The 14,579-nt window shown below is 39.3% G+C and overlaps 1 protein-coding gene across 4 annotated transcripts in view; it reads left to right on the forward strand.

Moving 5' to 3' along the window:
* The window catches only part of MKX (mohawk homeobox), a 63,350-nt gene that overhangs the window by 17,375 nt on the left and 31,396 nt on the right, over positions 1–14,579 (forward strand). The window lies entirely within an intron of this gene.

A 14,579-nucleotide genomic window follows, 5' to 3' on the forward strand; every position in this document is an offset into this window, starting at 1 on the left:
CAAGTCCCTCTTATGTTCTTTCTTTTTGCAGCTCACAAAGATCAACTCGTAAATGGCTAGTACATTTGAATGGTTACTCTCTGAGCCCCATTGCTCTGCTGGTATATAATTCGTAAATTTAATCTGCTCCCACAAGGCTGAGTGTATAAGCTTCATCCTGTTAAACGGTCTAAAATCCCTCTTAATTATACACATCTGGTATTGCAGAAACATTTAGGTGGATAGGGCTCTTTTTTATGTTAGTGTGAATTAATCAGATTAGCTTCTTCTCTACTTGACTAAAGTAAATCCCTGAAGAAATGGAGATTTTGATTGAGAGAAAAAAGAAGTCATTTATTTGGTGCATGGGACCCTTTGGGAGGTAGAGTCCGTTAGCGTGGCCTGTTGCCGTTGGAACAAAATGAGAAAACAAGGGATTTTGGTTACTGAGGAACGAGGAACTAGGAAGTAGAATGAAAGTCTGGGGGGTATGACAAAGGCTAAACACCAGTTCCAAACATTTTTTCTTGGCTAATGATGACCCCCAAGGGGAGGGATGTTGTTTGTTCTGCCTTTTCCTGCACACTCGGGTGCTTTAGAATTTAAACTGGTATTATCAGTAGTAAAACCCAGGTATGCTCATGAGTTCAATCAGCCATTGGATGAACCTTGGGTTTACGCTTAATTTATAGCACAGGTTCTTTGGAGAAATATTCTCTCAGTTGTGAACAGCCAAGTTGTTGGGATGCAGTTTGTTCACATATGAGGTGCTCTTTCACGCATTTGTTCCACATACAAAAATGTTTATTAAGAGCCTCTCCCCACAGGCACTGTTCCAGGCTCCCTGGAGCCCTGTGTTTTGTGCTAGGCTCCGCATCAAAGAGACCGTAGTGAAATGAAGCAGAAGAAAGATTTAAAGAGATGCCTTGGCAGATCTTTTTGAGCAGTGAATAATCACCCCTGATTTCTATGTTTCATTAATTTTAGGTTTGTGTTTGGAGGTAGCTTAAAGGTAGCCTCATGGCAGTCAAGAGAAGGCTTCAGCCAGAGCCAGCTGTTGAGGGTGGTGTGTGTTTCTGCGGATATGCTAGGTTTCTCTCTGGGATTTTATTGACCAGTAAGTCCACTTTGGCTACTTTTTTCTTCTTTTATTTCCCTTTTTGTGCTTGTCACTTCCTTGTTTTTAGTGAAAGAATTAAGCTTTGCCGTTTTGGATTATTCCAGACATTCTTTTCCTGGCATGCAAATGCCTGTTGATGTACTCCAGCGGAGAATAATAAAACCCTCGATCACCAGCCCAGTTAGTGACATTTAAAGGATTCTTGAAAGGTTATCCAATTTCTTGTCTTGTATCTTTACTACAATAGTGCCTCACCTATCAAACACCATCTGGGAACAAGTGAAATTTTCAGATAGAAATTTAAAGTACCGATTTAAAAGATTTATGATTTTCTGCTCTCCTAAACTTCTGTTAACCACAGCATGTAGGGTGTGCATCAGCATCCTCTCTCTTCTCTAAGCCCCCTCCTCCTATAGCTTTTTATCTGCTAGTCTCATCTTTCAAAAGCAGTAATTTTAGGATTAACTACAATCCTAAACTTACCCCTAATGCCTTTGAATAAAGAGTGATACCTTTCTGATAGCCTTTTAAAAAGGGATCTTTCCTCATTACTTATTTCAAAGCAGTAATGTTTTAAATGAGATTTATAGAAATCCTGACCTTGGGGTAGGTATGGGGTTACTCTAGAATTATAAAAACTTAAGTATTATTCTGAACACCACAGATTCTTAAATTCTTAAATATTTATCAGAGATAAGAATGGCAAAACACATTCACCTGGATTATTTCTGAAATTCAAATTAGCTTGATTTTGAAATTAAATTTTCTTTACGGGTTCACTTGTAAAATTTAAATGAGATTGCATAAGGGTTCCACCTACTGTTAACAACTAGAGATAAACGGCCCATGAAAATAGAAAAAGAGAACAGATATTGACATGAGTGGTTTGCCGGCTGGTTGCAGGGGTAGCTCTTCATTCACTTTTCTTTGTTTGTTTTTTGGTATCATGTGAGAGCCTGAAAATGCCTAATGCAGATTCTGAGACTTCCAGCCCCATTCAGCAACACGGCTTACAAACAAATCGAAAGCATATGGCAGCTTAGTTTATAAAATGTACACATTTTTTAGAGCTGTGTTTGATCCTGACATTTTTTTGTCCTCTTAACATTGTGTTTCCTCCATGTGGTGCCTAAGAATGATAGCAACACTGGTTTCACGTCTGTGTAAAGGTAGACAAACTGTTTTCTGAAATGCAGCTACATTCTGTCTCCTCTTTTGTGCTGATACTCACTGCCCTGTATGTATTAAAAGCTCTCTGAGCCCCTGAAATGGTGTTTTATTCATTTTATAGTCCCCCTGGCACTTAGTACAGTGTCTTTCACATATTTGCTCCATAACTGTTTCTTAGATGAATGAGTTAGTGTTTTAATGATTTAGTCTGCCTGCCTCTTAAATCATAAAAGACGTTTTAATGTACACATGTATATGTTGATCTGGGTCTGTGAACGTGACAAGGGAAAGAAAATGGTCCTGAATAAGTTTAAAAGGATAAAAAAAAAGGCAAATGCAAAAAAGTTAAAACCAGAGGGAAAAAAATTAAATGAAATGAAGCTTAAAACTATGAGATGTTTAAGAGATTCAAAATAAAAACTTAGAAAGTATAAAATGAAACTAACCGGATTTTCAAGTAAAAGAGTGACTTTCAGGAAAATGCAAGGATTATAAATGGAAAAGGTTAGCTAGTTTAAAGAAAACCTACGGAAGAGTAAAAAGTATAGCAGATAGACAAATAAATACAAATGGAGCTTTTAGGAATTTGCCTTGACTAAGTAATGATATTTATTGTCTTTCTCCAATCTAGTACATAGCCTTGTAGGTGACATTTGAGAAACAAAGCACAGATTTATATCCACTGATTTGAGCTCTTCTGCCACACTCACTCTCAGAGTTGACATGACAGCTTTGACTTTTTAAGAATGACTATTTTTAATCCTATGATAGAATTGGTGAATGTCTATGCAGAAATTTTACATTTTCTCTCTCCTCCACATATAAGAGTAAAGATCCCATACCTTGTACATATTTTTCTGTTAAAAAGTTTATCAACATGAAATTTCAATCCTGCAGGAGTATTGTCTATATTTTGGCGTTACTGTTCTACTGGCATTCAACCAATTGTAGTTGATTTTCTGATACTCTATGCATTTCAAACTTGCTGGAGTGGTCAGTCACATTCTGGTGCAGTTTCACAGAAGTGCTTGTTCATGTCACTATATTTAAGACTGTGTCAGTATTTCCATTAAGAGACTTTTTTCATTCCCTAGGGCTTCTAAATAAGTCATAAAAAGTCAAGCCAAACTCAAAGCTGGCATAAAAGGGCCTTTTTTTCTTCTATGTATAAGGAATATAAGTGCATAACTCCCACTAATTCTAAATTTAGTTAGGTTTGTAAACTCTTTTCACACTGACAAGAACAAATAAGATCCATTGACACTTCTCCAGCCTGAGACTAAAAAGGATGTCAAAAAGTGTTTACTGTTTGTGAAAATAACAAGACATTCTATTTAATGAACATGGAAGTGGTTTCTTTTCTTTCTTTCTTTTTTGGTTACTTGCTGTTAGTTTTTCCCTTCTGCCTCCCTACTTTGTTTCTAAAATTAAACAGGTATTTTTCGATGTCAAAATTTGTCTTGTTGATATAACAGAATTTTTACTCAGGATAAATATGTGTTTTCTTCCAGCCCAGAATTTTGCTACTTTTAAATATTGGAAGCTTGTGTTCTTGTTTTCTATTAGAAATTATATCATTTATAATTGTGAGCTTTGAGGAAGCAAAAAAATAATGTTTCTTCACTTTCCCAATTTCTTTCACAAAATGTGAATTTTTTTCTGGGTTTTCAGTTTACGTGAAGGATGACGTGTTTAAATAACAGCTACACAATGAACCGTCTCTCCCTTTCCCCTTGGACAGCTTTGTTACCTGATTTCTCTCGTTTTCATTGTACTAAAGAAGGAAATAGTCAAGGATTTTTATAAATCCAGGCGTGAATTTTAAAAGATCCTCCAGTTCAGTCCCTTAATTTTCAGATGAGGAAATTGCTGTGGGCTCTCTGCTGGGCGTTGAAGTGGTTGGTTTTTTGGAGATGAGTGGCTTGGTTGCTTGGAGCTGTCATCCTGATCCTTGGTACAATAAGTGTAAGTGCTTTTGGCAATTTCTGGTGCTGAGTTGACTTTTACTTAAAAAATGCCTAAGGGGCTGGCTTCATGGCCTAGTGGTTAAGTTCAGTGCACTCTGATTCTTTGGCAGCTTGGGTTCGGTTCCCGGGCATGGACCTACATTCCTCATCGGTGGCCATGCTGTGGCAGTGTCCCACATACAAAATAGAGGGATATTGGCACAGATCTTAGCTCAGGGTGAACCTTCCGCAGCAAAAAAATTAAAAATGCTTGAGTCATTAGTATTAAACTTTCGAGAACTTAGGTTAGGTGTGGGTGCATTTAAAAAAATTCTCTGTTGTAATGGCTGCAGTCTTTACACGTGTTGATAGATTGCAGGTTTTCATAGACATATAGTACCCAGGATCATTCTTTGGTTACTTAGGGAAATAGGAATGGTTTGCAGAAGATCCCTAACAGTTAATCCTGCTGGTGTGTGTGTGTGTGCACACGTGTGTGTATAGTGGTAGTAATAGAAATTGAACATAGTTGGGAAAACAAAATAAGTTTTTTTTTTGAGGAGTTTCAGCCCTGAGCTAACATCTGCTGCCAATCCTCCTCTTTTTGCTGAGGAACACTGGCTCGAGCTAACATCCATACCTGTGTTCCTCTACTTTATATGTGGGACACCTACCACAGCATGGCTTGCCAAGCGGTGCCACGACCGCACCTAGGATCTGAACTGGCGAACTCGGGGCCGCCAAAGCGGAACATGTAAACTTAACCATTGTGCCACTGGCCGGCCCCCACAATAACTTTTGAAAATGACCATTGGTATCTTTCCTCTGCCCTGCCCACACAAGGGAGATACTGAGTCATTATCTGAAAGTGGTCAAAAAAAGCTTCAGTGATAATAGCAGTCCAGCTGGAAGGTGGTTTGGGGAAGGTAGATTAGTCTCAACTTTAAACAACAACATCACTCGCCCACTTCCGAAAATTTTGGGCCTTCCCAGTCAGAAAAGCGAGCCACGAACTGTTTTTCCCAGCCCAGCAGGACGCTGTGGTGCAAGGCACCCTGAGTTACTGCCGAGTCAATTCACCTTTAGCATTTCCTCAGGTCTCCACATCACTAGGTGCACATAGCAAAAACAAAACCAAAGTTTAGACCTCATTGTCTCACAGATTTGGGCAGTGCCTTAGCGATGGCAGTGTGGCCAGGATGCTGTCAATTGCATGTCATCTCTTCCACAATCACTGAACTGCAGGTAGGGTTGCAAACAGCCTCTTGTCCACTGACTTCAGTGCTTTGGAGCATCTCTGATACAGTGACCAAAAAGAACATCTTTGACAAGAAGGATGTGTTCCCTTTTTGGTACCATTGTTTATATGTATATTTATATATTTATATTTATATTTATATATGTGCTGTACACGAAAGCAATTTTGCCTTTGATCAAGCCTCATTTAAAGAGAACAAAAATTTTTTAAATAGTGATTTTGAGAGGAGTAGTTTGGTAATATAAAATTGAAGTGGAAAAACAATGCAAATGAAAGTGAAACCTTTTCAGTTGGTGACAGGTGGTCAGAGACAACCATTCATAAAGTGGGAGTTCCAGGAAACAGTTTGCTCTTTAAGTTTGCGCATAGCTGCCTGTGTGTTTAAAATTTAGAACTGATAGTCCCTTCGATGGAGCCAGCCCCAGGTTATAGTGGACAAAGCTCTCAGTATGGCAGAGACATTTCACATAAGAATGCCATGTTCTGCCAAGACTGTCATTATGACACTAAAATGTACCCTTTTGCTAAGGGCCAGAATTCAGAGGCTCTCCTTCCAGTTTCTACACTGATTTAGACAACAGATGCGTAAAAGGCAAAGTGGTATTCAGGATCATTTGTCACATGGCTTCAGGACAGGAGGATGGCTATCTGGCAAGAGCAAGAATTCCTTAAATGTTACTGGGTCTTACATTTCTGAACGTAAAATCCGTGGCCAGAAGTTGCTTGGTGCCAAGTGCCTTTGCCGTGATGTCTTCACCCAGCACAAAGCTGGATGGCTGCGACACTGCGGCTGCTTCAGAATCCTCATAGCCTGCGCCAGTTTGCAACTGACGTTGAGTGCTGCTGTTGCTTTGCATTTTCTTTTGTTGCTGTCTTGGTTGCATTTATTCTCACTGTATTTTTTTTCCTCCTTTAATTCTGCTCTGAGCTGCTCGGTCTATCCAGCTGGATCAAGGAGTTTTTTCACAGCCTTGTCAGTAGTGCAGTTCGTCTTGTTTTAGTTTTTATTGTGTCTCCTGGGTTCCTTTACTTTAGACCTTTCCAGAAATATGGCACCAGTTCAGATTTACTCATAACCCACGGGGCCTCCGGTTTATCTAACCTGTGTACTTTTTTCTTTCAGGAGATTTTTTAATAATTTTTTTCCCTTAAAATGTGCTTGAAAAAGTATAAACATAAATCATCTGGAGGAATAATTCTCAGCTACCTTGAAAGGTGTTTGAGGACTATTTCACAGTTACTATGATTGAAGCAGTAAAATTTAGTTTATAGTTAACAATAACTTTCCTTTCATAAGGAAAATATAAAAAAGCTCAACTTTATGATTTCATGACATATTACCAACCCCCAAATACCATTCCTGATCCCCATCCGCTAACGCACACACTCAGTGAAATGCTCAGGGAAGAACCATAAAAGGGAATGAGCTGTATTCTCTTTGACCTTGTCCTGTCTCTCAGGTACTTTAATTAAAATGATAGCGTTAAAGGTCTGAGACTCACTTGAAGCAATATGAGTTTAATCTGTATTTTGACTGTAGTTGAATTCCTGCTGCTTGAACTGTGGTTTGGAAAATGACTTTGCTGGGCCCAAATTTTCTCTCCAGTCAGCCTCCTTACCTGACCCGAAATTACCCCCGTGTAGATTAGGCCACAGGAAGTTAGGAGTGGAAAGAGCATTGCTCAGAAATCAGGGGCTCTGAATTTAGGCAGAACTGCTAGCCATTGGGTATGTGTTCGAAGGCAAGTCCCTTTATTTACCAGGGCCTCGGTTCCTTGAGCTGTAAAATGAGTGTGACAAAATAATCTGTAAATACCTTTTTACCTCTGATAATCTGAGATTCTGTGAAATGCCTGGGGAGAGAAGGGAGCCCACAGTTTACGGAAAGTCATAGTTAGATGCATACCACGTTATCTCTATTAGAAACAGAACTTGGGCTCTGAGCAACAGGACAGGAACATGTCAAAGGAGCCTTGGGGAGCATGGCAGCAGTAAGCCCCCCTGGTGGCAGTTAAAGGACCCTGCCAGGGAGGGTATTGGCCTCTGAGGGTGGGTCACGAGGCCAAGAGGGGAGAGGACACGTGGTTAAATCTGTCAATGTGTTGTTTACGTCTTGTGTCATTTTTAGGACAATCTATCCCAAGATTATAAAAGTTTGCTTCTACGTTTTCTTCTGCTTCTTTTATTAGTTTAACTGTACATTTATATACGCATAATCTAACTAAATTTTTTTAATTGTATGAGGTAATGATCTGACTTCTATTTTTTTTCCCCGAATTGATAGTCAGTTGTCCCAACACAGTTGACTGAGTACCTCCACCTTTCCTTACTGATTTGAAATGCTGCCTTTATTATATGTGTGTCTATTTCTAGACTCCAGGGTTTCCATCAAACTTTAAAAATATTCTTGTATCGGTAGCACACAGTTTTTATGACTGTAGCTTTATTGTGCATTTTGACGTATGGCAGGGTATGTCTGCTTTCACTTTTTTCAAAATATTCTCATCTAGCCTCTTGAATTTACTTTTCCAGTTGAACCTTGGAATAAGCTTGACAATTCTCTTTAAAAAATTCCATTGGAAATTAATTTGGGATTGCAGGGAATTTATATAATAATTTGGGGAATATTTTTATCTTTCTTACATCCAGTCTTTCCACTCAGGCACATGGTATCTTTCTCCACTTGTTCTGATCATCTTTCATGACATCCACTAAGTTTTTATAGTTTTTTACATAGGGTTTGCATAGTCCTCATTGAGTTTAATTATTTTGTTGTTCCTATTGTTTCTATTGTGGATGACTTCTTGTCTGTTTTGTAATAGTTATCACTCATATATAGGATATCTGTTGAGTTTTGTCTATTTTTCTTATATCCAGTTGGATTGTCAAAGTACACACAAGTGTATATCTTTCAAATAGTAACAGTTTTATGTCTTTATTCTCCACCTCCCTCTTTTCCTCCCTGTCTCCCTCTAATTATTGCGTTGCATAGACCAGATTTCCAAAACAATGTTGAATAGTAGCAGTGATGGCAGACAATAAATGGAATTTTCCTTATATTTTATCATTAAGTATGGTGTTCACAGAAGGTTCTGGTGTAATTGCTTCATCAAATTAAGGGATTCTCCTTCCATTCCTAGATTATTTAATAAGAGATTCCACCCACCCCTAAACACACACATAACTGAATAGGCTATTGCATTTACCAGATGTTGTTTCCACAATTTTTAAGACCATCGTCTAATTTTCCTCTATTAATCTATTTATATAGAGTAAATTTCTTAGTGTTTAACTGTCCTTGAATTCTTGGGAAAAAGTCTATCCCATCATAGTATATTGTTCTTTTCATATATTTCTAGATTCAATTTATTAACCAATTCTCCAGTGAGATTTATCTATAATCTTCTTTTTTTCTAATGCTCTCTTTGTACAATTTGTGTGTGTGTGTGTTTGAGGAAGATTGGCCCTGAGCTAACATCTGTTGCTAATCTTCCTCCATTTTGTATGTGGGACACTACCACAGCATGGCCACTGACAAGTGGTATAGTTATCCACCCAGGATCTGAACCTGGGTCACCAAAGCAGAGTGCACTGAACTTAACCCTTAGGCCTCCAGGGCTGGCCCTCATCTTTTTTTCTTATGGCTCCTTTTTCTTAGCAGCCATAATCCCTGTGGAGATCAGAAGTTACCTGAATCTCTGCTCTGTGCTTCTTAATGACCTTAATGCCTTTGCTGGGAGCCCTGTTGAGGCAGATCTCCTCACTTGTTTAAAGCACATTTGTAGCAGCTGTGTCCTGGAGCCATCTAACCCAGAGGCGCTTTACAGACTCAGCAAGAAAAGGCATTGCCTAGCTCTTCTGACGTCTGTCCTTTAACTGGTAACCTTTGTGATTCCCCTCATGGCCCACTTGCTTTATGACTGTGAACTGCTCACATGAAACATCATCTCTGCACCATCAGAAGCAGCAGCTCACACTCTGCCAGGGTTTTGCCCCCCCCCCCCGCCCCCCCCCCCCCCCCGGACCTATTTCCACCTGTTCTGCGTTGTAGTTCTGTTTGAGTTTCCCCATCAACTTGATGCCATTAGCATTTCATCTTCCGTGAATTTCTCAATGTTTCTGATTTGGCAGTGGTAACTTTCATTGTTTTCGAGCACTGCTAGTCATTTGTTTTTAAATTTACATTCTGTAATTTCAGTGGGATTTTAAGAGAGAAGTAAAGAAAGTCAATTCAGTGCATTCTCTCTTTTTTTTCATTTTTGAGGAAGATTGGCCCTGAGCTAACATCTGTTGCCGGTCTTCCTGTGTGTTTTTGCTTTTGTTTTTTGAGGAAGATTAGTCCTGAGCTAACATCTGTTCCCAGTCTTCCTCTGTTTTGTATGTGGGACACCATCATACCATGGCTTGATGAGTATTGTGTACGTCTGCACCTCGGATCTGAACCTGTGAACCCCAGGCGGCTGAAGTGGAGCACACAAACTTAACCGCTACGCCACCGGACAGCCCCAGCATTCTCTTAGAGGAACTCTGTCACATAGACTTTTAGTAAATGATTTTATCGTCCAAGAGGCTTCTTTTGTTTCTGATACTTTTTAGTGGGAATTTGCACATATTCAGAATTATGCATAGATTCTGAATATCAAAGGAATAATAAATATACAGTAATAGTATACAGAATGGAACATGGGAACTCCTGGAAAATTCGTGATAGGTTTCATGTATGTAGACATGGCACGTTGTGATGGGTAAGACTTTCCAAACTACATTGCTTGAAATAAAGAGCTAAATACAATTTAGTTAAATAAAAAAATGCCTGTAATTATAATATGATATAGTGGTACTTGGCAGTCGTGCACCTAATAAATACTACACTTTTGAAATGTGACTAGAATCCAAATGGATACTATTTTACTCTGCAGTTAAGCACATGGCAGGACATGCTAGAACTAACTTTTCTTTTTGTCTTTCCAGTGGAAAACTTAAATTCTTTGTTTGAGTGAGTACTGTTGGGAATTTTTAAGTAAAAACAAGGAGCTAAGAATTCCATTCCTTTTTGCCAATCTTTCCTTCAAGCAAAGCTATCGATTAATGGAACATTAAATAATCATATGCTTCATATTGGTTTTTTACCCATTTGTACTTGGGTTACTTTAATAATTTTTAGCTAATGATACAGATGTAGTTGATTACAAGTTATACATCAAAATAAAAATATACCATGGGAAAGAAAGGGTCATCATGTTTCAAAAATATTATATTAATGAATTACAATTACATTAAAATTTGCATTATTGATTTATTTTGAAAATGTCAAAATATCTTGACTTTTCCTTAATGCCTTTCTTTCCTTTCTTGTTTTTCCTCTGTCTCATTCCTGCCCTCCTCCTTCCTTTTCTCCCTCTCTCTTGCTTTCTGTTTTTTCTTAAACAATAAAGTACAAAACAATTGTCTTTGTTCAGGGCTCTCCTGTCCAGATTCTTCCTTGGTTTATTCGACTGTGGATGAGCTGACTGAATATCTTGCCACATTTCTATGTCTCTGGGCAGTGGTGGGCTGACCACAGAATACTTTTCTATGAGTTTCCTTTCTTCCTTCAGAGTTATGCTTGATCGTCCAGGTCCAGCTGTCAACATGTGGAAACTGTGTTATGTATACAGTAATTAATTTAAAATGGGCTGCTGTTCCTAATGTCTTTCCTAGAGAAGCACCTCTTTTATTGGAGCACCTAACATTACTTGACTTTAATGCCACTGTCTTAGGCAGTATTTGCAATACTGGGTGGGTCTTTCTCTGGATTATTTAGCGAATGCTTTGGTATATCCTCTGCAGGCCTAGAATCATTCTGATGAGGTCAAGGGCTTTACATGTTATCACTGGTTGATCTCGCCCTTGAGCAGACAGCATAAACAATAAATATCCAGACTTAATTCTCAGCCAGTCATTGCAGAATATCCCTTCACAAGGCTTTTCCTGGAAGATAGGGATGTGAAGGGTTTTCTTTCATGATCCTGTACTCCCTCTGTTGGAGACGCTAATGGGCAGCAGCATATCCAAGTACCTGTTCTAAGAAAATAGTAAGTAAGTGAAGGCCTTGAAACTAAGAGGGACAAGAGAAGTGCCAGAAGGCCAGCTTGAGATCATAGCACATACATTGCCAGGAATGGACAGCTGGTATGCCACTGTCAGGAATGGAGTATGTTGATTTTTAATTAATTAACCATGACAGGGTCAAAACTGATGACTGTAGTTATAAATCAAAGAACGGTTTTTATGACTGTGTATTGGTTTTCTATTGGTGCCTGACAAATTACTAGAAGCAGCAACCTAAAACAACACTGTTTATTATCACACAGTTCTGTAGGACAGAATTCTGGCACTGCACAACGGAATCGTCTGCTCGCATTCTCACTAGGCTGACATCAAGGCATCAGTCACGTTGTGCTCTCACCTAGTGGCACTGGGAAAGAACGCACTCACAAGCTTATTTAGGCTGTTGGCATAATTCCTTTTCCTGTGGTTATAGGCACTATGGGCCCCATTTCCATGCCTCTCCTCTTCTGGAGGCTTCCGCATCCCTTTTCTCTGGTCCCCTGCATTTTCAAACCAGCAACAGCACATTGAGTCTTTCTCATGCTCAAAACTCTCTGCCTCCCAGCTCCACCCCCAACCAGGAGATAGCGCTGCCTTTGAGGGCTCACATGATTACATTGAACTCCCCCAAGATAATCCAGGATAATCTCCCTATTTCAAAGTCAACTGATTGGTAATCTTAATTAAGTCTGCAAAGTCACTCTTAATGTGTAACATAACATATTCACAGATGGGACACCAGGTGGAAAAGTCATGGGGGCAAAATTCTGCCTATCCCAGCAGAGAGCGCTTAGCAGGGAGGTTTGGATAAGGTTTGCCTGTCCAACCTCAGATGTTTAGACAATAAGCATCATCCTTAGTGTGATCTCTTAGTTATAAAGTATAAAAAATATACTGCTTTAAATGTTTTTGGTAGGGATAGTCTATAAACTGAGTAATCAAGGCTTGTGTAAATAAATTAGTTGAAATTTACTTACATAATTATTTACATATAAGCATAAAAAACATACATACTTATTCTCTTTATTCATTTAGTTAGTCTTGCTTTCCTTAAGGATACATACATTTTATCTGGTAACATGTAGGCTAGCATCAGGCAACTGACAATCTGTTTCTAAGGTAGATGGCTGCGTAATTCCCAGTGATGTGATGAATGTTTACCACACACAGTAACAACAATTGCCATTTTTTGAGCACTCACTATGTGCCTGGCATTGTGCTGTTCCTACAATAACTCTATGATATATGTATTACTATCCTTATTTTAAGGATGAGAGAAAGGACTTAAATAGCACAGTTTCCACATAACCTGCGATGTTGCAGAGTCAGGATTCGAACTCGGATCTCTTTGACTCTAAAACCTTGTTCGTGACCACTATCCTTTACTTTTCCCAAACTGGGGAAAGTTACAAAGGTGGTGGTTTATCTTTGAGGGATCCTTCCATCTCTTTTTCTAAGTCGTCTTCTACCTCCTGGCTCCTTTTCGCCTACCTCCAAAGGAGCCTTGGTCTTTATGCTACCCTCAATCCCCAGCCCATCACAATAGGTGCTCCGTCTGCCCCTTCAGTCCTTCAGAGTTCCTGGTTATCCATGTCTCAATCAAAACCTGCAGGCCTTTATCTCAGGACAGCTGACACCTGTGAGGTGATGAAAACAGCATGGTCAAAATACTTGACACTAAGGTATACTAATGACAGTAGTACTAGCTGGTAATTATTGAGCACTTATCAAGTGTCAGGCACTGTGCTAAGTACTTGACATGCATTTTCTTACTTAATCCTCATTACCACCCCATGAAGTGAGTACCACCGTTTCCCACAGGGTATTTTGAAATCGAACTTGTAAATCTCTAAGTGAATGAATGTGTGAGAGAGTTTTAAGGGAGCCTCTGTGGCTACTCTGGCTCATCGTAATCCTTTCCCCATTCTAGAACATTAGGATCAGCCAAGTGGCTCCTCCATCTTTGATAACAACCTTCAGTCCAGAATTTATTTCGTCCCTCTTTTGTCCTACCGCAAACCCTTTCTTTCAGAGTCCCGGTGTGGGCATTCGAGGCTGGAGATGACGCCATTAGGATGGAGCCTTCTCTGTAGCACACACAATAGTGTTCCGGCCTTAGAGTCCCAGGAGGGAGCATAGGGCATCTCTGTGGAGAGGAGAGGGAATCCAGGGACATAACAGTGGCCAGAGGAAGCCAAGCATCTGCCTGAAGCAATCCTCCTGAGAGCTATGGAGTCCAAATCTGTGGTGAAGGTAGATAAAGCAATCATGCAGAACAGGGGTGATGGGGCCGTGTATTAGGGGGAGCTGTTCCTTTGAAAGGGGCGGCAGGTCTGCTGAGAAAACAAGTAGGATTGCAGTCAGGTTCCTTCCCGTAGCATCCTGCATGGCCCCAGAATGCTGAGGGCAGGAGAAGAGGCGGCCCTCACTTACTGCCCCTGCTGGTGCATTGACTTAGGCTTCTCCATCAGCCCTCTGTATAAATCCACAGAATGTAAAGTTGTGCCTTGAATTTCAGAATAGATGCATTCCAGAAACATCAGATTTAAATTGAGTCAAGTTTTCAGGACAGTGCAGACACTTGGTATTTTAAAATAATCCTGCAGTGAATCCTTTAGTCATACGAACAATGTAAGTCAACTTCTGTTTCATAAATTTAGATTGTCAGATAGTGAGTTTTTGTTAAATTTAAGGTTAAACAACAATATCACTTGCCTTTTATTAGGTCTGTCTTTGTCTAAAATATTGCATCCTGCTTATGAAATGTAACTGAAATCACTGGAAATTATAATACGGAGTAGATGAACTGTGACTATCATAGTTTTAAAACCACAAAAATGTTGTCTTTGTGTGTGAGTGTGTGCTCTCAGTTTTTGATCTTCCCATATTAATGAAGATTGTTACTTTAGGAGAAGAATTAATTTTTTTATTTCAAATGCTTTCTCCAAAAGTGGGACTCAATAGCATTCCTTTAAAAAAAAACCTTTCACTTTTCATCTATAATTAAAGCCAAAGT

Source organism: Equus caballus, chromosome 29 (genome assembly GCF_041296265.1).
Source record: "Equus caballus isolate H_3958 breed thoroughbred chromosome 29, TB-T2T, whole genome shotgun sequence".
Lineage (NCBI taxonomy): Eukaryota > Metazoa > Chordata > Mammalia > Perissodactyla > Equidae > Equus > Equus caballus.